The sequence below is a fragment of the Oncorhynchus masou genome, chromosome 6 (genome assembly GCF_036934945.1).
Source record: "Oncorhynchus masou masou isolate Uvic2021 chromosome 6, UVic_Omas_1.1, whole genome shotgun sequence".
NCBI lineage: Eukaryota > Metazoa > Chordata > Actinopteri > Salmoniformes > Salmonidae > Oncorhynchus > Oncorhynchus masou.
The window spans coordinates 45835370-45860284 of record NC_088217.1 but is presented as its reverse complement, the minus strand read 5'-3'; the positions used below and the strand labels follow the sequence as shown (position 1 = coordinate 45860284).

Below are 24915 nucleotides of genomic sequence, written 5' to 3'. Positions count from 1 at the left end.
AAGTATTTTGTAAAATATACCGTGCAATTGCATTCACAGGCAATAATATCTGTAAATAACTGTGAATAAACTATTTAATAATAGTAAACTATTAGTTAACCCTTGTGTAATAAGACAGTTATTTAGAATATATTTCAGGATGACACTTTATAGACCTATCTGCTCACAACGGTATTTGAACTTTTTAAACCACTTATGTTTACAATATCGTGGGCAACTAAAACGGATTATCAGTCAAATGTATTGTGTTTCAGTCTAGTTAGATGCAATTACGTATTGTCATTCTGCATGGTTGTCGACTTGATAGTGGTTCCACAGCTGACAGTGACATCAAAGTTTATAAAAGCAGTTCAAACGTATTATAATTATGTTTAACCACTCACAATGTCTACCTTACATAAATTATTACTGTAAAAATAGCCAGCTTGAGATAAAAACCTTGCTTTCCTTTTGTGTCAATTGAGACACGCGGTCACGACCAATAGGCGATGGAGGAGGTGGCATATGCTAATTAGGCATTAAGCTACTCTGACCGTGACCTTGAGAAAGACAATAAAAAGCGCACACACTGTTCCAAATAGTCATCCCGTTGCAGGACCCTGTTTTGAGGTCAGTTTACAACTTAAACTCGTCTTTTATTTTCTATTTTTACATCATTACACGCCTTTACGCACCAGTGTAAACCCATGTGTGGTTTTTTATACAATATATTTTTTTAATTCTTGCTGAAAAAAATGTACCTTGCTATTTCTCTGCTGCCTAAACTGTGTTGTCATCTATTGCCATGAATGGATTTACTCACTACATTACGCACGAATCGTAAATGTTGTTCTTTGAGTTTGTCCAAACTTAACTTTTTATGAATGAAGAAAAAGTTGACTCACTTAAACGTGAACCGTAATAAGAAATCAAAAGAATGCAAAGTAAATGTTCCTCTCTTTTCCAAGTAGTTTGAGAAATCTTCTGTCCTGTCGGTGCTTCGTCGGCGTGTGGAGTTGCCATTGCGGTCATGTCCCGCTTTGATGCGAATGAGCTCGGAGAGGCTGGTCCTTTTCTATGCAAAACTGACCTGGAGTTGCTGGCTGCGAAGACCATCGCGTTTGATGGTAAAAGCGAGCATGGGCTTGGTAAAGGAGGCTTACATTGAGGTTAAGATCAACGAGCTCAACGGAGACCAAGTCATCGCTGAGACCAAAGTTAGAAGGGTGAGTGTTGCGCTCAGGGATTTGACACAACCATTTACTCAGGTTTAGAAGATACGACTACCTCCTCACTGTGCAAAAACTGTTTGAATCAACGTTGTTTCCGCGTCTTTAATATATATTGATGACGTTGAATCAATGTGGGAAAACTGATTGGATTTGCAAAAAGTCATCAACATAAGGGAATTTCGTTTTTTTCCCATCCACCTTGTAACCGAAGTCAAATAACAGTAATGTTTTGTTGATTTCACTTTAGTTGACAACTCAACTAAATGTAAATCAAAACTAGAAGTTGAACTGGCATCTGTGCCCAGTGGGTCATTTCTTTGCAGGTGTTTATAGATAGTTAAATACTAAATAAATAATGAAATACTCATAATATAATAATATAATATAATAATTTATTCTGATACGTTATTATGAATCGTTTTTAAGAATAAAATGGAATATAGGTTTGTAGTGACTGAATATAATATGACAACAGAACCAGAATATATATGACCACAGTTTTCCTTGCCCAAGGCCCCAGTCTCACTGTCGCCTCTTCCTCCTTCCTCTCCCCAACTCTAGTCTCTTACAGTGTAGCAGGAGGACATCCAGCAGATAAATCCTCCTAAGTTTGACAGGATAGAGGATATGGCCATGCTGACACACCTCAACGAGGCCTCTGTGCTCTTCAACCTGCGCAGGCGCTACGCCGCATGGATGATCTACGTGAGTGACCCCACAGGGGCAATGGCGGGGTGGGACAGTTGTTCCATGCACTTCCTGGGATCCTTGAGTAGCCAGAACCACAAGTCAGTCTGTTTTAGGCCATATGAAATGAGACTGTCAGTTAGTGCTCCTCATCCTTCTATTATTGCTCAGTTGGGTCTTTTGGGGAACAACTTGATTTAACAGTATGCCAAAGGTGTTGAAACTATAGCCCAGGTATGATGAATTGCCTTATTCAACTCTCTCTCCACAGACTTACTCTGGGCTGTTCTGTGTGACAGTGAACCCATGCAAATGGCTGCCTGTCTGCACCTCCCCTGTTGTCGCTGCCGACAAAGTCAAGCGCCGTGCAGAGGTCCCGCCCCACGTCTACGCCATCACAGACAACGCCTACAATGACATGTTGCGCAGTGAGTCACTCAGCACAAATAATACTCACACTCCTCCATGTTGTCAGAAACCTGATGCTTGCCACTAGAAGTCATGATAGTGCACACAAACACTAGACAGTAATGGAATATGACGTCACTTAAGTAGAGCTTCACCAAAATACAAGTTGACGTAGTGCTACTACTATTACACAAGCCTTTTCTAACAGTTCACTCTTTATGATATCTACACAGATCACGAGAATCAGTCCATGCTCATCACATAAGTAAAAACCCAAATCCGTCTCAGACAACTGTGCTCTAATCATTGTGATATCCTACCGTCTGCTGTTGTTTCATACACTACTAGCAAAGACAACAATAACAACTTGTGACGTTGGCCTTGTCTCTGTATGCGCAATCAGAATGTATTCTAGGCCATCCAAACACAGCCACTGTTTTAAAATGTGTATATAAAACAATATTCTATTTTTGTTTTGTGCTGTAACTCAAGATGTTGAAACAGGAGTTGTTTTTTGGGGGGCTAAAGATTTTGGTACTATTTTTTCTTTCAGCAAGAACATTCTGGTATTTTGTTCTTGGCTGTAGTTTATAGTCTAATTTTCTTGATTTGTGCATTTTTTTTACCTGTTTTATCTACACATTTCCTTTCTTATCTATACTTTTCCCACACTTCTATAGCGGAGAATCCGGTGCTGGTAAAACTGTAAACACGAAACGTGTCATTCAGTATTTTGCCATTGTAGCAGCTTTTGGGGAAGCAGCTGCTAAAAAAAGGAGTAAGGCCAATATGGCATTCCAGATTTTTTTTCCTTCCCCTTTTACATTTTTTTTTTTGGGGGGGTGTTTGGGACTCGCTGAATGTTTACCCTTTCCCTTTATGACTTCTTGGTCATATTCTGTCATTCAGCTTCAAAACAGTGAATGTTAATATACATTTTTACTGTCCTTGTGGCTCAAAGTCCATGTTTGTCATGTATGCAGCCCTTGTTTTTTACTGCTTGTTCTCATTCTCATTTTTTAATCTTTATTTTTTTCATTATTTCAAGTCTTATATCTTTCCTTTTTGAAACGTTCTGTTGTTATTAACACCCATTACAGCCCCACCATTTAAATTTTCCTCCCATTTCGATTTTTCTCGTTAAAATTGTTCAACATTTTTTGTCCTTGTTGTTCAATATGCACTCCATTATTTCTCTCTAGACACAAAGTTTCTTTATTTACTTTAGAATAAACAAGGTATTCAGCACTAAATTGTATCATTGTCTACCTCCTCAGTCTATGAAATGTTGCTGTAATTGAACTTATTGACTGTGAAAGAGTTCAGAAAGAGCACAATACATGTACAATGATCTCAACCTCTTCCCTCAAAACAGGGTCCTGCAACCAAAACAGGGTTAAGTAAATTACATCATGATCAATCAATGTGGTCTCAGGGCAATTCTTATTATTCTGTATGTAAATCCATGATACTCCATTTAGTATGATATGTTACGTTATGTTACAATATGAATGGAATTGCGGTCGTACAATATCCTACAAATTAGAGGACGTTACATACAGCTTACCGTACAATAGCATACGGATTGGATGATGTAACTTATCATACATCTTAGAGGACAAAAATAATTTTGCACGTCTGAGACCAAGTTGCTTGTTGCGTCATAACAACAAAAGAGAATTATGGGAGAATTTACGTTGGCGGTTAAGGGAACTAAGACAAAGGTTAAGAGAACTAAAACGACAAAGGTTAGGTGAATTTACGAAGCAGGTTAGGTGAATTGGGCTAAGTTTAGTGTAAGGGTCAGGGGAAGGGTTAGCTAAAGTTATACAGTTATCCTGACGCGACCCGAACATGCAACTTTTGGATTGCTAGACCAGGGGTTTTCAATGTGGGGTTCGTGGCCAGATCTCAAAATATATACAGTGCATTCGGAAAGCATTCAGACCCCTTTTCCACATTTTGTTACGTTACAGCCTTATTCTAAAATGGATTATATTATTATTTTTCCTCATCAATCTACACACAATGCCCAATAATGGCAATGCAAAAACAGGTTTTAAGAAACTTTTGCAAATGTATTAAAAAGTTCAAACAGAAATACTTTTATTTACATAAGTATTCAGACCCTTTGGAATGAGACTCGAAATTGAGGTCAGGTGCATCCTGTTTCCATTGATCATCCTTGAGATGTTTCTACAACTTGATTGGAGTCCACCTGCGGTAAATGATTTGGAAAGGCACGCACCTCTGTCTATATAAGGTCCCACAGTTGACAGTGACTGTCAGAGTAAAAACCATGCCATGAGGTCAAAGGAATTGTCCGTAGAGCTCCGAGACAGGATTGTGTTGAGACACAGATCTGGGGAAGGGTACCAAAAATTTCTGCAGCATTGAAGGTCCCAAGAACACAGTGACCTCCATCATTCTTAAATGGGAGAAGTTTGGAACCACCAAGACTCTTCCTACACCTAGCCGCCCGGACAAATTGAGCAATCGGGGGAGAATGTCCTTGGTCAGGGAGGTGACCAAGAACCTGATGGTCACTCTGACAGAGCTCCAGAGTTCCTCTGTGGAGATGGAAGAACCTTCCAAAAGGACAACCATCTCTGCAGCACTCCACCAATCAGGCCTTTATGGTAGAGTGGCCAGACGGAAGCCACTCCTCAGTAAAAGGCACATGACAGCCCGCTTGGAGTTTGCCAAAAGGTCCCCAAAGGACTCCCAGACCATGAGAAACAAGATTATCTGGTCTGATGAAACCAAGATGAAACTCTTTAGCCTGAATGCCAAGCGTCACATCTGGAAGAAACATGGCACCATCACTGTGGGGATGTGGGGATGTTTTTCAGCGGCAGGGACTGGGAGACTAGTCAGGATTGAGGGAAAGATGAACGGAGCAAGGTACAGAGAGATCCTTGATGAAAACCAGAGTGCTCAGGAGCTTAGGCTGGGACGAAGGTTCACCTTCCAATAGGACAACGACCCAAAGCACACAGCCAAGACAACGCAGGTGTGGCTTTGGGACAAGTCTCTGAATGTCCTTGAGTGGCCCAGACAGAGCCCGGACCTGAACCCGATCAAACATCTCTGGAGAGACCTCAAAATAGCTGTGCAGCGACGCTCCCCATCCAACCTGACAGAGCTTGAGAGGATCTGCAGAGAAGAATGGGAGAAACTCTCCAAATACAGGTGTGCCAAGCTTGTAACGTCATACCCAAGAAGACTTGTGGCTGTAATCGCTGCCAAGGTGCTTCAACAAAATTTGGAGTTTAGGGTCTGAATACTTATGTAAATGTGATATTTAAGTTTTATTCTTTAATACATTCACAAACATTTATAAAAACAGTTTTTGCTTTGCCATCTATTGTATGTAGATGGATGAGGATTTAAAAAAAAATCAATTTTAGAATAAGGCTGTAACGTAACAAATTGTGGAAAAAGTCAAGGGGTCTGAATACTTTCCGAATGCATTGTATATACAGTGGGGCAAAAAAGTATTTAATCAGCACCAATTGTGCAAGTTCTCCCACTTAACAAGATGAGAGAGGCCTGTAATGTTCGTCATAGGTACACTTCAACTATGACAGACAAAATGAGAAAACAAAATCCAGAAAATCACATTGTAGGATTTTTAATGAATTTATTTGCAAATTATGGTGGAAAATAAGTAGTTGGTCAATAACAAAAGTTTATCTCAATACTTTGTTATATACCCTTTGTTGGCAATGACAGAGGTCAAACGTTTTCTGTAAGTCTTCACAAGGTTTTCACACACTGTTGCTGGTATTTTTGCCCATTCTTCCATGCAGATCTCCTCTAGAGCAGTGATGTTTTGGGGCTGTTGCTGGGCAACACAGACTTTCAACTCCCTCCAAAGATTTTCTATGGGGTTGAGATCTGTAGACTGGCTAGGCCACTCCAGGACCTTGAAATGCTTCTTACGAAGCCACTCCTTCGTTGCCTGGGCAGTGTGTTTGGGATCATTGTCATGCTGAAAGACCCAGCCACGTTTCATCTTCAATGCCCTTGCTAATGGAAGGAGGTTTTCACTCAAAATCTCACGATACATGGCCCCAATCCTTCTTGCCTTTACACGGATCAGTCGTCCTTGTCCCTTTGCAGAAAAACAGCCCCAAAGCATGATGTTTCCACACCCATGCTTCACAGTAGGTATGGTGTTCTTTGGATGCAACTCAGCAGTCTTTGTCCTCTAAACACAACGAGATGAGTTTTTACCAAAAAGTTATATTTTGGTTTCATCTGACCATATGACATTCTCCCAATCTTCTTCTGGATCATCCAAATGCTCTCTAGCAAACTTCAGACGGGCCTGGACATGTACTGGCTCAAGCAGGGGTACATGTCTGGAACTGCAGGATTTGAGTCCCTGGCAGCGTAGTGTGTTACTGATGGTAGGCTTTGTTACTTTGGTCCCAACTCTCTGCAGGTCATTCACTAGGTCCCCCCGTGTGGTTCTGGGATTTTTGCTCACTGTTCTTGTGATCATTTTGACCCCACGGGGTGAGATCTTGCGTGGAGCCCCAGATCGAGGGAAATTATCAGTGGTCTTGTATGTCTTCCATTTCCTAATAATTGCTCCCACAGTTGATTTCTTCAAGCCAAGCTGCTTACCTATTGCAGATTCAATCTTCCCAGCCTGGTGCAGGTCTACAATTTTTGTTTCTGGTGTCCTTTGACAGCTCTTTGGTCTTGGCCATAGTGGAGTTTGGAGTGTGACTGAGGTTGTGGACAGGTGTCTTTTATACTGATAACAAGTTCAAACAGGTGCCATTAATACAGGTAACGAGTGGAGGACAGAGGAGCCTCTTAAAGAAGAAGTTACAGGTCTGTGAGAGCCAGAAATCTTGCTTGTAGGTGACCAAATACTTATTTTCCACCATAATTTGCAAATAAATTCATAAAAAATCCTACAATGTGATTTTCTGTATTTTTTTCTTCTCATTTTGTCTGTCCTAGTTGAAGTGTACCTATGATAAAAATTCCAGGCCTCTCTCATCTTTTTACGTGGGAGAACTCTCACAATTGGTGGCTGACTAAATACTTTTTTGCCCCACTGTATATAAAACATTATGATTATTACTAACAACAGCAGATTAAACACATGTTGGCCAAGGGATCGGTAGAATAAGTTTAGAGGGTGTAATACAATACTTTGTAATATTAATCTACAATTTATGTTATTAACACTGGGCAACATGGGCCTGGGAGGCTCGCAGGGATATTGGTTTCGACAGTACTCCACCAAATATAACAATTTTCAACTTAATACTTCTTGTATTCCTCACAAATGTGTTTTTTCAAGCATAAATTCACTCAAATTAAGCTTAATAACTGCAAAGTTTTCTCTCTGCCTCATGGAAAAACGTGTTGAATTGCAGGATATTATCTTTAAAGCTGCAACAACAAAAAACCTCTGACACTTGACAAAATGCTTGAAAAAAGCAACATTTTCTCTCTGTTGCTAAGTGGCGGGCCTTTAAAATGTTCCTTCCAAAGGTCTGAGACTTGGTTTGTCCGGCAATGCCCTGCCGAAGTCAAAGTAAAACTCTTTGTATGCTATTTCTATCTCACTTGAGTTATGTTCTGATTATGAGGGGGTCCCTGATGAATTTGCTATCACAAATGGGGTCCCGGTCTCTAAAAAGTATGAGAACCCCTGTGCTAGACTGTCACAGATTACGCACAACCATCCTCCCTGATCAACCTTCCTATTTTCATGTTTGTCTTAAGTAACAAGACCATTAGTAAGTATCATACGTCTTGGAGGTGCTCAGAAATATGTAAAGTATATTTTGTATTGTTCTCAGGCCAGGCTTGATCAACTCCAGCGTGACCCCCAAAAGCAGTTCTGTCTAGTTGGGACTCAGTGTTAGTCCTGTACTTGTCTTGCTTCTCTGCTAGGTTACCTTGGAGGACCAGATCATTGAGGCTAACCCTGCCATGGAGGCATTTGGCAATGCCAAAACGCTGAGGAACGACAACTCGTCCCGTTTTGTGAGTATCCAAAATGAATGAAAGCTTTTGAAAAATGGATGGCAATAGCATAAATTAGTTGGTTGATTATACTCCATCTGCTTTATGTGATTGTTACTGTTTACTCTGCACCACTCCTACAGGGCAAGTTCATCAGGATCCACTTTGGGCTCACAGGGAAACTAGCCTCTGCAGATATTGATATATGTGAGTACCATCAAAAAGCAAAGTGGGATGAGCTCATAACACCTGCATAAAGAGCACAACTCTGCACACAAGTTTCAGGGTGTGATGAAATTAAAGATATGCCCATTCTTTCTCTCCTTTAGATCTTCTGGAAAAATCCAGAGTGATATTTCAGCAGCCTGGAGAGAAGCTACCATATCTGCTACCAGATCATGTCCCAGAAGAAACCAGAACTTCTGGGTAAATTAGGATGAAATTCAATACTACCCAGAAAGTGTTAGTGTTAGGTGACCCAATTGCATGGATTTTGATTGACAAAGATTGTCTCCACCACAGACATACTGCTGGTGTCCACCAACCCGTACGACTACCACTTCTGCTCTCATGGCGTGACCAATGTGGAGAACATGTACGATGGAGGGGAGCTCATGGCCACCCATGTAAGAGCTCTTACTCTGCCATTCCTTACTGCTAGACCAACTATCAGTAAGGAATTTGTCAAATGTACTTGCTCCATTGATCAGCCTTGGTGAGTCATGACATCACTTCCCCTGGTTATCCTGGGGTTTACTCCTATTGAGAAGTATGGCTGCTATAAGATAGTGGGAGCAATCATGCATTTCGGCAACATGAAGTTCAAGCAGAAGCAGCGCGATGAGCAGGCAGAGAATGATGGCACTGACAGTAAGGGGGACTACCAATTTGAGATTTTGCATAAAAGTGGACTGTCTAAGACTAATAATCAAGAGCAGATCAGGACCAATTCCATTGTAGCCTCCAACCAAGTGTGTTATGCGTGTGTTTCATCATGTATATGTCCTGTGTGTTTGTCCAGGTGCTGACAAAGCCTCCTACCTGATGGGAGTCAGTTCAGCTGACCTCATCAAGGGGCTCCTGCACCCTTGGGTGAAGGTGGGGAACGAGTATGTGGTGAAGGGATAGAGCGTCGAACAGGTGAGGAGGACTCACCACCGCACAGTCAGCACACAGCACTCAACAGCATCTGTACAGCTACAAATATTCAGTTTTCTTGAAGTGAATTCAGCTTAATTTGTGATAATTTAGCTCAGTGCTGAGCATGTCTGCAGGGATAGCTTCTTAATCCTCTATTGGTCAATATATTTAGCAGACTCTAGAAACTGGTCTCCAAGCAACTGTGTGTGTGTGTGTGTGTGTGTGTGTGTGTGTGTGTGTGTGTGTGTGTGTGTGTGTGTGTGTGTGTGTGTGTGTGTGTGTGTGTGTGTGTGTGTGTGTGTGTGTGTGTGTGTGTGTGTGTGTGTGTGTGTGTGTGTGTGTGTGTGTGTGTGTGTGTGTGTGCATGCGTGTGTGTGTGTGTGTGTGTTTTAACTATTCCGTCGGAGCTCTGGCCAAAGCCACTTACAATATGTATGTTCAAATGGCTGGTGGGACGCATCAACAAGACCCTGTACACATCCCTGCCTCGCCAGTTCTTTATCGGAGTGCTGGATATAGCTGGCTTTGAGATCTTTGATGTATGTCTTTCCTTCCAACAATTTTCACAGAATGTTTTAATTCACTCTCTTCCTGGATCCTAAACAGATTTTTTTGTGTGTGGTCTGTAAATATCAACATTCTTTTCCAGCTTCATTTCACAAGACTAAAATCTGAAGTGCTTCTTGCATTCTTACAATCTGAGGCTTTTATTCCACTCAATATGCTTTTTCAGAACCCCTGTCCCTCTTTCATTTCAGCTCAACAGCTTTGAGCAGCTATGCCTCAACTTCACCAATGAGAAACTGCAACAGTATTTCAACCACCACATGTTCATCCTGGAGCAGAAGGAGTACGAGCGGGAGGGCATTGAGTGGCCCTTTATAGACTTTGGACTCATACAGGCTGGCATTGACCTCATAGAGAAGGTATGTGGAGCTACCACTTCTCAAAGACATTGCATTAACATTAGAAATGAACAAGAACTTCCCACCTCGGATGAGGTATTGAACCCAATGATGTGTTTGCTTGCTAGTATGTTTCATGACAGGATCCTGCATGTGTGTTTGTTCCTGCAGAATTTGTATGTATTGTATTATATTTGATTGCATGATCCATCTCAGATTCACTACATGTATGTTTAGTTGAGCTTTGTTTCTTCATGTCCATCCTTGAAGAGGAGTGCATGTTCCCCAAGGCTACAGACAACAGCTTTAAAGCCAAGATGTACGACAACCACATTGGAAAGTCAGCTAACTTCCAGAAACCGCGGCCCGATAAGAACCACTTTGAGCTGATGCACTACCTTGGAGTGGTAAGTGTGTATGAATGGTATAATATTACAATACAATTGAAACAAACTGATAACTTGACAATCATGAATATATATACAACACAGAAAGTAGAAAAGGAAACAAACGTTTCATTTTTCACTTACAAATTTCATTAGGATTTTTTTGGCAGTAGTTAGAGCAACTTTTAGCCACATGAGCTTCTCAATCAATATCAATATCCTTAGTGATATTCACTCAAAACCGAGCAGGATGTGAAAGTATTGTGATATGTCCTTTCTATACCCCTCTTTCCAGAAAACGATGTGTCCTCCTAATTATCGTGTAGTGTATGTGAAGGTATTATCTAGAAAGTATGTTAACGGTTGACTTCATCCTGACACCCCAGGTACCATACAACATCATTGGGTGGCTGGACAAAAACAAAGACCTGTTGAATGAGACGGTGGTGGTGGGCTTCCAGAAGTCCTCCAACAAGCTGCTGTCGTGCCTCTATGAAAACTATGTTGGCCCTGACTCAGACCAAAAGACTGGAGGAAAGGAGAAGAGGAAGAAGGCTGCCTCTTTCCAGACCATGTCACAGCTGTATGAGGTGAGAGTGACAATTTGCTCTATCAACAAAATGCTGGATAAATTGACAATTTCACAAGCGAATCTAATGAGATCCAGCTGGATTATACTTTACCTACTGTAGTAGACAGTAAAACTATACAAGTCATTAAAGGTGTAATAAACAAACAGAAAGGATATCGCTAGTTAGGCAGTGAAGCTGCATCAACATTGAGAGATCATCTATCCTGTGCTGAGAAGGAGACAGTTAAGACTTGCAGTGATGTTTAGGGAAATGATCACATGAACATCACTTTAAGTCTGTGCTGGCTCCATTCTCATAAACATCGCACACTGTATCCTCCCTGAAGTCAATGGAAGAGCTACAGCTGTGCACCATAACTGAAAGAGTGAGGGAGAATTTGTTTTCATAAACTGCTGCAATAGCTTAGATATTTGCTGACGTTGTAAACGCTGAACCTACATTGAGCAACATTCCCATCGTCAATGCTAGCTTAGGTTTTCATTCTCTCCATCCGTTATGTGCGCTTCTCTGTCTGCAGGAGAACCTGAACAAGCTGATGACTAACCTTCGCTCCACTCAGCCACACTTTGTGCATTGCCTTATCCCCAACGAGACCAAGACCCAAGGTACGCCACAGTGCAACATTCAATTGAGATCCAAGGGAGTCGGAGTGCCAAAGAAATTTGAGGAACATCTTGTTTACTGTAAGTGCTCCAGAGAGCATCCTCTACTCTGATTGATTACCTCCTCTCACCCGGTCCTCTGCAGGGATCATGGATTCCTTCATGGTGCTGCACCAGCTTCGCTGTAACGGTGTGCTGGAGGGCATTAGGATATGCAGGAAGGGATTTCCAAACAGCATCATATACGCAGAGTTCAAACAGCGGTGAGTTTGATAACACACGTTCATTCCCACAACACACACATAAAAAAAGATATTTGGAATTAATCATACAATACAATGTTTGTTTTTTTACTAACAGCTATCACATCCTGAACCCACATGCCTTCCCCGATGAAACGTTTGTGGACAGCAGGAAAGCAACAGAGAAACTGCTCCAGAATATGATGACCAGGATGTAAGGGACCATGGCTCCATTTGATTTGATCCTAGTAGAGTACCTAAATGAAGTCAGGTGTACTTATGATCTGAGAGTATTTGGCCAACATTTAAACCCAGAGAGGTTTTATCATGGCATTTTTTTGGAACCATTCATAGTAAGATAAAGACATCAGCGTAAACAAACCAACTCCTCCACCAGTTGCTTCCTCCAACAGGTTCAATAGTAATATGATCAGTTGCTCCCTTTCAGTTTGTGATATATTATAACTTAGTGCTCCCATGGTGTAGTACAGGGCTATTCAACTATATTCTTATGCAGACCAGATGTAAAAATAAAAGAAGGTTTATTGCAGGGGGGCCGGACAATTTTTCACATTCTTTGTAAGAACTGTAAAAAAACAACGCACAACCACCAATAAAGCACATTTCTTAAAATTAATCGTCACTAAAAGTAGTTAGGAAAGGAGGAGGGCGCTCAACCAACGTGAGTCGAGGGAGCAACCCCCGGATTTGATCGTCATTGAAAAGGAAAAGGAGCAACGCTCGCTCACCAAAACTAAGCATCTCAATAAATGACACAAAGACATATTCAAATCAGGTAATGCCAAATTCCAGTCGGAAGGGAGTTTAAAGCTTTGAATTAATTTCCCTTTGTCATTAGGTGCACTTTTAGTCACACTCCTAACGAGTCCTACGAGTCTCAGAGAGGGAAACAGAATACACGCACATGCGTGTTCCTTGGAGTCATAGCTTTCAGGAATGGGGTCATAATATTTTGTAGCTTAAACTGTGGCTAGATCCAAATTCATATGAAGAAAAAATAAATCAACATGCCAGAGGTGCTAGAAACCCCTAAAACACATGCTAGGAAAACAACACTAGAAACAACCACTTGTCGTTTTGGTACTGAACGTCAAATTTGTGCACGGAATTTTTTGCAGAACTTTTATTAAATGTTCAGAATTGATCAAAGGGTGAGTATAAATTAATACACGGGCTGGATCTGGCCCGCGGGCCGCTAGTTGAATAGTCCTGGTCTAGTATGTGTGGTATGCAAGGGCAATGTTAGCGGCGTGTGTGAGGCGTGTGCTTGTCCATGTATGGTTACCCTGCATGTGTGTGGCCCCCACGGTAATATTGACCTCATTACCTCCCTCTCACACACTCCTCCCCACCCGTCCCGGCCCCTCTCCCCTCTCTGCTCTCCCTAAATTAAACAATGCTGACGGTGTCCTTAGAGCCAGGTGGCGACATGTGCCAAGTGGCAGCTGCTAGGGCCCACCCTAAAAATACAACCCCCCCCCCCGCCTACCCCGTGGCCCTTGGCCTCTTTTGTCCCAGGCGCCTGCAGTTCTAAGTAAGCACATAGATGGAATATGTGGTGGGTGACAGATGATTAAAGGCCGCTGTTTGATAGAGGGCTTTAGTTTCTAAATAAACACATAGACACTCACCTTTGAGAGGCAGAGCATGGAGTCATGTCAGAAATGCAATCATACTCATACCACAGCCACCTCCCCATTCACTCTGCTACCCTCGACACCCTGCCTGACCATGGCCCTGTACTCACTCAGGCACACATTCACAACTCTGACAGGAAGTGCCTGACCAGGTTGCAAAAATGTTTTGTATCTAAAAGAATTCATCAGCTGTCCCCATAGGAGAACCCTTTTTGGTTCCAGGTAGAACCCTTTTTGGTTCCAAAACCACAGGCTTAAGATTTTCAAAATAAGGATAATATAATAATATCCTTTTGGGTTCCATGTAGAACCCTCTGTAAAAAGTGTTCTACCTGGAACCAAAATGGGTTCTCCAAAGGGTTCTCTTATAACCCCTTTAGGTTCTAGAAAGCACTTTCTTTCAAATAGTGTAGTTGAAGATGTCTAGGGGTGTGAGACGCCATCATTATTTTGGAAATCTTCAGCCTTTGGTTGATCCAAGACATTAAACATGTCATGAGGGATGCCAGATTGCATAATTATTCCAGTTTTAATTTGCCTAACAATAAAGGAACTCATAATTATGATGAGATGGCCTAGGTTAATTACAAGCTGTGGTGAGTTTCTAACCAGACATTTTCACTTGATCAAAAAATACAGTTTACTTATTTATGTGTGGTAATTGTTAATTTAGTAGGAACGGTAGAGAGATCCTCAAAGTATAAGATAAAGATAAACCTCAAGGTAAATTTGATATTTTCTAATTTAAGAAAAAAAGAACGTCTTTGAGCCACACAGCTAAGCAGGTATAGGCGCTGAGGATTTCCAACTCAGCAGAATTCTGCGACGGCTCAGCACAGTTGTGAATGCAATAACATGAGGGTGTTTTTCCACAATTTGTTACGTTACTGCTTATTCTAAAATTGATTAAATCTACACACAATACCCCATAATGATGAAGAAAAACATGTACAAAAAATGTAAAACAGAATTACCTTACATAAGTATTCAGACCCTTTGCTATGAGACTCAAAATTGAGATCAGGTGCATCCTGTTTGCATTGATCATCATTGAGATGTTTCTACAACTTGATTGGAGTCCACCTATCTATAAAAGGTCCCACAGTTTACAGTGCATGTCAGATCAAAAACCAAGCCATGAGGTCGAAGGAATTGTCCGTAGAGCTCCGAGACAGGATTGTGTCGAGGCACAGAGGGTACTCAAAATTGTCTGCAGTATTGAAGATCACCAAGAAAACAGGGGCCTCCATCATTCTTAAATGGAAGAAGTTTGGAACCACCAATACTCTTCCTAGACCTGGCCGCCCGGCCAAACTGAGCAACCGGGGGAGGAGGCCCTTGGTCAGGGAGGTGACCAAGAACGCGATGGTCATTCTGACAGTACTCCGGAGTTCTTCTGTTGAGATGGGAGAATTTTCCAGAAGGACAACCATCTCTGCAGCACTCCACCAATCAGGCCTTTATGGTAGAGTGGCCAGACAGAAGCCACTCCTCAGTAAAAAAGCACATGACAGCCCGCTTGGAGTTTGCCAAAAGGCACCTAAGGACTTTCAGACCATGAGATTCTCTGGTCTGGTGAAACCAAGATTGAACTCTTTGTTCTGAATGCCAAGCGTCATGTCTGGAGGAAACGTGGCACCATCCCTACGGTAAAGCATGGTGGTGGTAGCATCATACTGTGGGCATTTATTTCAGTGGCAGGGATTGAGAGACTAGTCAGGGTTGAGGGAAGGATGAACGGAACAAAGTACAGAGAGATCCTTGATGAAAACCTGCTCCAGAGTGCTCAGGATCTCAGACTGGACAACGACCCTAAGCACACAGCCAAGACAATGCAGAAGTGGTTTCAGGACATGGCTCTGAATGTCCTTGAGTGGCCCAGCCAGAGCACGGACATGAACCCGATCGAAATAGCTGTGCAGCGATGCTCCCCATCCAACCTGACAGAGCTTGAGAGGATCTGCAGAGAAGAATGGGAGAAACTCTCAAAATACAGGTGTGCCAAGCTTGTAGCGTCATACCCAAGAAGACTTGAGGATGTAATCACTGTCAAGTTGCTTCAACATAGTACTGAGTAAAATGTCAGAATAAATGTGATATTTCAGTTGTTTTTTAAAATAAATTTGCTAAACTTTCTGAAAACCATTTTTTGTCATTATGTGGTATGGTGTGTAGAATGAAAAACAATTTGATCAATTTTAGAATAAGGTTGTAATGTAACAAAATGTGGAAAAGGGAAGGGATCTGAATACTTCCCAAATTCACTGTAAATGGGGTCTTCTACATCTCTAAAAATAGCAGCATGGGGTGATGGTTGAAGTTGAATAGCTAGGACCTGTGATGAGATTTAAAAGATCGAAGTCCAGAGGCTGGGCCCAACGTCCAGACTTGTCATCGAAGTCAGGGTATATCTCTGCTACTCTAGACTTGCTCATATGAACTCGATGGAGCACCTTAAACTGGTTGAGTCCAAGTCGAGCACAGGAAGAAGACGGAAAAAGCCCTAATTCTGACCTCTACTTACTTCCTGTATCCAGGGAGGCTCTGGTGATCATCCAGTGGAACATCCGGGCCTTCAACACTGTGAAGCACTGGCAATGCATGATGCTCTTCTTCAAGATCAAGCCTCTGCTAAAGAGCGCCACCACAGAGAAGGAGATGGCCACTCTGAAGGAGGAGTTGGCCAGGCTGAAGGAGGCCCTGGAGAAGTTATAGGTAAAACGTAAAGAGATGGAGAAGAAGCAGGTCAATCTGATCCACCACTCTCTGGAGCTACAGGCAGTAAGTTCCCACAGACTCACGGCGATGCACGCATTTACTACCTCCTACAGCATGGTACCATTAGGGCTCCAATGTCACCTCCCATTTCTCCCTCTCTCTCTCTCTCTCCCTGCAGGAGTAGGAAAGCCTGGCGGATGCGGAGGACGGCTGTGACCTCCTGATAAAGGCTAAGATCCAGCTGGAGGCCAAGGTCAAAGAGATGATGGAGAGGCTGGAGGACGAGGAGGGGATGAACGCCTGCGGGCTCGACAAGAAACGCAAGCTAGAGGACGAGTGTGCTGAGCTGAAGAAAGACATTGATGACATAGAGATCACCATGACCAAGGTGGAGAAGGAGAAACACGCCACTGAGAACAGGGTGAGGAGACTATAGAGAATCACAGAGAAGGAGATCAGACCAGACAGTCACAGAGAGGGAGAGGACACTGAACCACAGATATCATAGTCCTCTTGTCCTTTAAAGTGAAAGAGATTCCTCCTAATTTTAGATGATACAAACAGTGGTAGTATAGTCCTGACTTAATGTAATTAATGAATCAAGTCAACGTCAATACTCCATCCAACTGAAACGTCTGAAAAAATATCAAACTTTAGCAAACTAATATTGGTGAATATGTGCAGATGAGAATGCGATGTGCATAGCTGAGTTCCTGAAGTCATCGTATACCTTGTCTCCTCTTCTCCAGGTGAAGAATCAGATTGAGGAGATGTCAGCTCTGAATGAGATCGTCCTGAAGCTGACCAAGGAGAAGAAGGCCCTGCATGAGGCCCACCAGCAGACACTGGACAACCTGCAGGCCGAGGAGTACAACACACTGTCCAAGGCAAAGGTCAACACACTGTCCAAGGCAAAGATCAAGCTAGAACAGCAAGTGGACGATGTGAGTTTACGCATAAAGGAACTACAATCCATATCCAACCTGATTAAAATGAAAATAGATATAAATCAAGGGAAATACATTTTTGTTTTGATACATTGCCTTTTTTTACAGCCACCTAATCTTTGACATTCTCCATACTCTTTCCCAAATCAGTTGGAAGGCTCTTTGGAGCAAGAGAAGAACATGCGCATGGACCTGGAACGGGTCAAGCACAAGCTGGAGGCAGACCTTAAGCTGTCCATGGAGTCTGTCATGGACCTAGAGAATACCAAGCAGCAACTTGAAGAGAAGCTGAAAAAGTGAGAACAATCTATTTGATTGAAGACTGAACAACTGATCAGTTCCATGATTATTGATCAAATATGAATGTTCTTTCAAATCAGGAAGGACTTTGAGATTAACCACACTAGCACTAAGATTGAGGATGAACAAGCCTTGACCATTCAGCTCCAGAAAAAGATCAAGGAGTTACAGGTATGAATGGAATACTGGGTCTGGAAATAGTAACAGCGATTTCTGGTTAATATAATACAATACTATCACATTTCTCAGTACATTACAAAGATCACAGACCACAAGCTGAATGCGTCCATTGATCTCTACGTCTATGCTCATATCTTCTCCCAGGCTCGTATCGAGGAGCTAGAGGAGGAGCTGGAGTCTGACCGGGCATCCCGGGCCAAGGTGGAGAAACAGCATGGGCGATGTGGCCAGGGAGCTGGAGGAGCTCAGCGAGTGGCTGGAGGAGGCCGGGGGCGCCACCTCCACTCAGATCCAAATGAACAAGAAGCGCGAGTCAGACATCCTGAAGATTCAGCGGGATCTGGAGGAGACCATGCTGCATCACGAGGCTACGGCAGCCGCACTGAGGAAGAAACATGCCTACAACGGAGCCGAGCTCGGGGAGCAGATTGACAGCCTGCAGCGCATCAAACAGAAGCTGGAGAAAGAGAGGGGCGAGGCCAAGATGGAGGAGGACAACCTAGCGTCCAACGTGGAGCAGCTCTCTAAGAGCAAGGTAGAGAGAACACTCACACTGGTACTATTTCAGCTGATCCCACTTGGATTTCCAGGCTAAAGATGTGCCGTCTCTATGAGGACCAAATGAACGAGGCTGAGGCCCTAGGGCAAGGTGGAGGAGCTCCAGAGACAGCTCAATGACACCAACACCCAGAGAGCCTGCGCTCAGGCCGACAGTGGTGAGGCCCTGTCCTAGAGCGTTATAGAGACAATGTGTAAAGCCAAGGGTTTAGTTTAAAAAAAGACTTCCCTGTCTGATCTCCCACTAGGGCCAGTCAGAAGCCCCATACTGTAGTGGAGTGCTGATGCCAGCATCAGTCTGGTATTTTAATGACAATGTATAAACATCTCAATATCATAGCCCACTTAAGCCTAGTGTTCACTACATGATTTTGGCACCAATTTATCTGTCCCAGGCAAGTTTTTGAGATCGTAGACAAAATCTCCATGTCGTTGCCTAATCGGGTCGCGTGGCCGTCACCGACGCTCGTTTATTATAAGCGGGTTAGAGACGCAATCGGAAGGCTATATTTTCAAACGTTTGATTTTATCGGCACAAAATATGCAATGCTTTTGTAGTGTGAGCTGTGCAATGACATGTTTTGAGAACGGTGATCAGCAATAGCCAATGACAGCTTGCCAGTGAAGAGCCCAGAGAGTTGATGATATTGTTTTGCATCACCTAGAATGTGTAGGCTCTCGAGCAGGAGCAATGACCACTAGTATGTGTTTGTACTTGCCTTTAACCAAAGCGTTGAATCGTTAAAGCGCTGAAGTTCACAAGCAATCTTATTCAATTCAAAATGTTGGCTAGAAATTTCAACACTGTATGACAAACGTGAATGTCTGACTGAAAACTTTTATGAGGCTGCTTTGAGCCACAGCTCGTTCTAGTTACATTAACAATCTAATCACATCATCATATATAGATGGTTTAATGTGGGCATCACTATGTTGGCAAGACAAAAAAACTACAGGAAAGACAATCATTTAATGTGAGAGGAACAGCGATGTTCGGGTTTTTTAAATGTTGTGTAGTGTAGTTTACACCCAGCATTAGTTGGTGTGCTTAACAGCACGACTCTCCTTTCCTCCTTCCACCATCTTGGCGCTATCTCCACTATCATTGTCTTCAGGCGAGGAATGCACTGGCCCATGCTCTCCAGTCCTCCCGCCACGACTGTGACCTGCTGAGAGAGCAGTATGACGAGGAGTAGGAGGCCAAGTATGAGCTGCAGCAGGGCCTGTCCAAGGTCAACGCTGTGGTGGCCCAGTGGAGGACCAAGTATGAGACAGACGCCATCCAAAGGACAGAGCAGCTGGAGGAGGCAAAGTGAGTGAGGCATCTAAGGTCTACATACAGTGACAATGACTCTTCACTCTCATCTATGTTTTCAACCCTGGCATAGTAACTAAAAGAGTGACATCTAATTAATGTGAGATGATGTATCTATTCAACAGGAAGAAGCTGGTGACACGTTTGCAGGAGGCTGAGGAGTCTGTGGAGGCGTCCAACGCCCAAGTGCTCCTCCCTGGAGATGACCAAGCACCGGCTGCAGACAGAGACAGAGGACCTAGTGATGGACCTGGAGCGCTCCAGCAGTGCAGCTGCCGCCCTTGACAAGAAGCAGCGCAACTTCGATAAGGTCAGCAATTTGAGATTATCATGGGCAATGCAAATTACAGAGACAACTTGATGACATGCTGTTGCCGAGTAAGGAACTCAAGTGAATGACCTCAGTGGAAGAAATTGCAATTTAGGTTGTTTTGAACCTAAACGTTATCCAGGCAGGGGCAATGGAATTGCTAATGAGGTGTATTACTGATTTCAGGCGCTGGCTGAGTGGAGGCAGAAGTATGAAGAGTGCCAGTGTGAGCTGGAGAGCTCTCAGAAGGAGTCTAGCAGCCTGAGCACAGAGCTGTTCAAGTTGAAGAACTCCTACGAAGAGGCCCTAGACCACCTGGACACCACCAAGAGAGAGAACAAGAACCTCCAAGGTACGACCACGTCACACACATTGGAATAACTCTGACTACTGAGTCATTGGTCCTGGTCCAAGCTACATGAGTTGAGCCATTGAATTGTATCATAGCCTAATTCATTTCTCCCCCCAATATAATAATCGAATGATTTATTAGTTGAGAATTTCACATAGATTGTACAAAGTATGGAAACGCAAACTGAACGGCCTTATTTCCACTAACCCCACTGTCCTATTCCCTCCACCTACAGAGAAGATTGCTGACTTGTCTGATCAGATCAACCAGGGCTGACTTAGAGGAGGTTGATGTCAGTCACTGTTCTGTTCTTTCTCTCTGTCTCTCTTTAAGTGTGCTGTACTGTAACCATTGTGTGTATTTGTTTGTATAATATGTTGTTCTCTCTCTCAGGGCACTTTGGAGCATGAGGAGAGCAACTATCCGCCTCCTGCTGGAGCTCAACCAGATCAAGGCCGACATCGACCGGAAGCTGGCGGAGAAGGACGAGGAAATCGACAACCTCCGGTGGGTTAAATCACCACACAGTTAGAAAAACATGTCAGGGGTTGTACAGGCACTGGTAGCGATCTCTCCTTTTAGTATCAGAGGCCCATGTCTAGGAATGTCCTCCCTTGTTAACTCCTCATTTTTTGCCCTCCTCCTCTCCTCCCTCGCCCCCCAAGCCAGAACCACCAGCGAGCCTTGGAATCCATGCAGGCCACCCTGGACTCAGAGTGTAAGTCCCGGAATGAGGCGGTGCGTCTGAGGAAGAAGACAGAGGGGGACCTGAACGAGATGGAAGTGCAGCTGAACCACACCAACAGGCTGAGTCCCGGAAACTACTGCACCACCTGCAGGTCCAGATCAAGGCAAGTTCTTCATCAGCTGGTCTGACAACTCCACGCTCACTTATGGGTACTGTGACAATGTGACACACAGTTGTAAAATGTCTAGAGACAGGATTTGTATGTATATTTATTTGGTTTTTACAATTCTTTGTTTACACTGCAACAAACTCTTCAGACTCATTCAATTTAAAGTTAGCTACGTGACTCATTGACCCTTCAGATCATTTGCCTGCTGGGTTATGTCAATAGCGTGCTGTACCGAACACAGGCTTTTTCTTTTCTTCCTTTGTTTATTTTCTTCCTCCTACATTTGTATAGTTATGACACATTGATTTGATTGGGGAGATAACGGAGAGGGACATAGCAGTCCCACAGTCTGGGTTTGAACACATGGCTCCAGGGGCGACGTGTGGTCCGGGGGGTTGGCAGCACTACTGCTAGACAAGCTCCCGGCACTACTACTAAACACTGTCTGTCTCCTCTGTGACCCCAGGACCTGCGGCTGGAGCTGGATGACACGCTGCACCAGAACGAGGAGCTGAAGGAGCAGGCAGCGGTGACGGAGTGCAGGAACAGCCTGCTGACTGCAGAGGTGGAGGAGCTCCGAGCCCTGCTGGAGCAGAACGACTGTGCACGCAAACTGGCCGAGCACGAGCTGCTGGAGTCCACCGAGAGGGTTCACCTGCTGCACTTAAAAGAACACAGGGCGCATCAACCAGAAAAAGAAGCTGGAGAGTGACCTGTCTATGCTGTCCACTGAGTTGGACGAGGCTTCGCACGAGTGCCACAATGCAGAGGAGAAAGCCAAGCTGACGTAAGGGAGAGAGCCAGAAACCCAGGCTAGACTTACTTGTGTGTCTAGTTTAAAATTAAATTAATTTCCGATTACAAATCAATCAATCAAATGTATTTCTAAAGCCATTTTTACATCAGCCGATGTCACAGTGCTGTACAGAAACCCAGCCTAAAACCCCAAACAGAAAGAAATGTGATTAGGAAAAACTCCCTAGAAAGGCCAGAACCTAGGAAGAAACCTAGAGAGGAATTAGGCTCTGAGGGGTGGCCAGTCCTCTTCTGGCTGTGCTGGGTAGAGATCATAACAGAACATGGCCAAGATGTTCAAACGTTCATAGATGACCAGCAGGGTCAAATAATAATAATCACAGTGGTTGTAGAGGGTGCAACAGGTCACCACCTCAGGAGTAAATGTCAGTTGGCTTTTCATAGCCGATTATTCAGAGTTAGAGACAGCAGGTGCGGTAGAAAGAGAGAGAGAGTCGAAAACAGCATGTCCGGCAAACAGGTCAGGGTTTTATGGCCGCAGGCAGAACAGTTTAAATATATGAGAGTGAGAGTGAGAGTGAGTGAGTGAGTGAGTGAGTGAGTGAGTGAGAGAGGGAGAGAGAGAGAGAGAGAGGGAGAGACAGAGAGAGAGACAGACAGAGAGACAGAGAGAGAGAGAGAAGAGAGAGGGAGAGACACACAGAGAGAGAGAGAGAGAGAGGGAGAGGGAGAGGGAGAGAGAGAGAGGGAGAGACAGAGACAGAGAGAGAGAATCCCTCCGAAACAAACTATTGCAGCATAATTACTGCAATAGATCCTGGAACCATATTACAGGTCAAACTCTTCTCTCTGTCATTGTCCATTCAGCCATGATGGCTGAGGAGTTAAAGAAGGAGCAGGACACCAGGACACATGAAGAAAAACATGGAGCACATCACCAAGGACCTGCAGCTCTGCCTGGATGAGGCTGAGCAGATCGCCCTCAAGAGTGGCAAGAAACAGATCCAGAAACTGGAGGGCAAGGTGAGAGTCCAGAGAGCACACCCTTTTCTCATTCACCATCTGTTCATTAGGAGAGTGCAAAGTAAGTAGATTGTTGACTCAATTAGCATGCTCAGGGTTTTGCTTTACAGATTTAGGCCTTACCCATTTTTACAGTCCTGTAAAGACTGTAAAAAATGGGACCCGTTGTGTCTCTGCTTAGCACTCAGCATTGGGGGAAAGGCCCCGCGATAGACCTGCGTTCTATCCAGGGGGTGTACTTGTACATCATGATGCCTCGCGCTACAGAAACAGAAGATAAGCTGCTGCTTCTATGAGTCGCTCCAGTTTGGCAGGTTGGCGTTTATTTGGATGAATCTTATCCTGGTGGCAGAGCTGAGCGATTTCCACTAGATGGGCCAGCGTCAAAGTCAAATTTATCTATTTACTGAAAATGAAAAATGTAAACAAAAATGTGATTTTTGGTCTTATTTTAAGGTTAGGCATGAGGTTAAAAGTGTGTTTACTGTTAGGGTTAGGTTTAAAATCAGATTTTATGACTTTGTGGGTGTGCCAGGTAGTGACTACCCTTCAGAGCTGCCTCCAGTACATGAGTCATCCCAATAAATGGCAACCTGCTCCAGGCCAAGGCTTGTGCAAGGCTACTTCATTTACTTGGTTAAAGTTGTTCACCAATATTGGACGGTGAGTGCAGATCAGTGATCTGATAGTCTCCCATCAACAGGTGAAAGAGCTGGAGAATGAGCTGGAGTCTAAGCAGAAGAGGAGCCAGGGGTTCCAGAAGGGAGTCCGCAAGTATGAGAGGATGATCAAAGAGCTCACCTACCAGGTACTGAAATATACCACATGATTATATGCACTGTTTATTGAAAGAGCTGCCTGGCCTGTCAGGTGTTGTGATGTGATGTAGTGTGTCATGCTGCCCTCTGCTGTTTGTGTTTGTCCTTGCAGACAGAGGAGGACAGTAAGAACCTGGCCCGTTCTCAGGAGCACATAGACAAGCTGCAGGCCAAGGTGAAGAGCTACAAGAGGCAGGCTGAGGAAGCGGTAAGTCCCCCACAACATTTCTAGTTTTCATTTCAACTGTTGTGTTACTGTATGAAATGTGGGTCTGTTTCCAAATGGCCTACAGTGGCATGATCTAGTTCCCTGCTCTCTGTCTTCTCCTCTCAGGAGGAACAAGCCAACTCCAACCTGGCCAAGTTCAGGAAGATCCAGCATGATCTGGACAATGCAGAGGGCCGATGCCACTGTCAACAAGCTCCGTGTTCGCACTCGGGACCAAGGTCAGTACTACACTTCATGGACGATACCAGTAAATTGTGATATATCACATAACATGGTCTTCTCCGGAGTATTTATTCCCATGCCCTCAGTATTATCGGTGGTTGTTACCGTAACATACTGTGTTTCTCTTGTGTGTTTCAGCTCGCAGAGTAGTCCAGAGGATAACTACCAAACCAAAGCTATCACAGCCAGCCAGCTGCAACAGTTGTGGTGTGACTGTGGGAGTGCAATACAGACCCAATAAAGACTTCTATAAATACTTAATAGTACAATTTGTCTCACCAGATAGGTGCAGTGAAAGGTGTTGTTTTACAGCAGCGGTTTCAACTCATTCCATGGAGGGCCTAGTGTAGGGTTTCTCAAACTAGCAAGCTTTGATCATTTGAATCCGCTGTGTAGTGTTAGGGCAAAAACCAAAACGTGCACCCCTTGGGGTTCCAAGTACTGAGTTTGGGAAACACCATAGTAGTACAGTGCCTATTAAGGTTAAGTGCCTTTGCTCAT

At 43.7% G+C, this 24915-nt stretch overlaps 1 pseudogene; it reads left to right on the top strand.

Moving 5' to 3' along the window:
- The first annotated feature begins 565 nt into the window (after positions 1–565).
- On the top strand, positions 566–24564 carry LOC135541617 (myosin-8-like; annotated as a pseudogene).
- Positions 24565–24915: the final 351 nt, after the last annotated feature.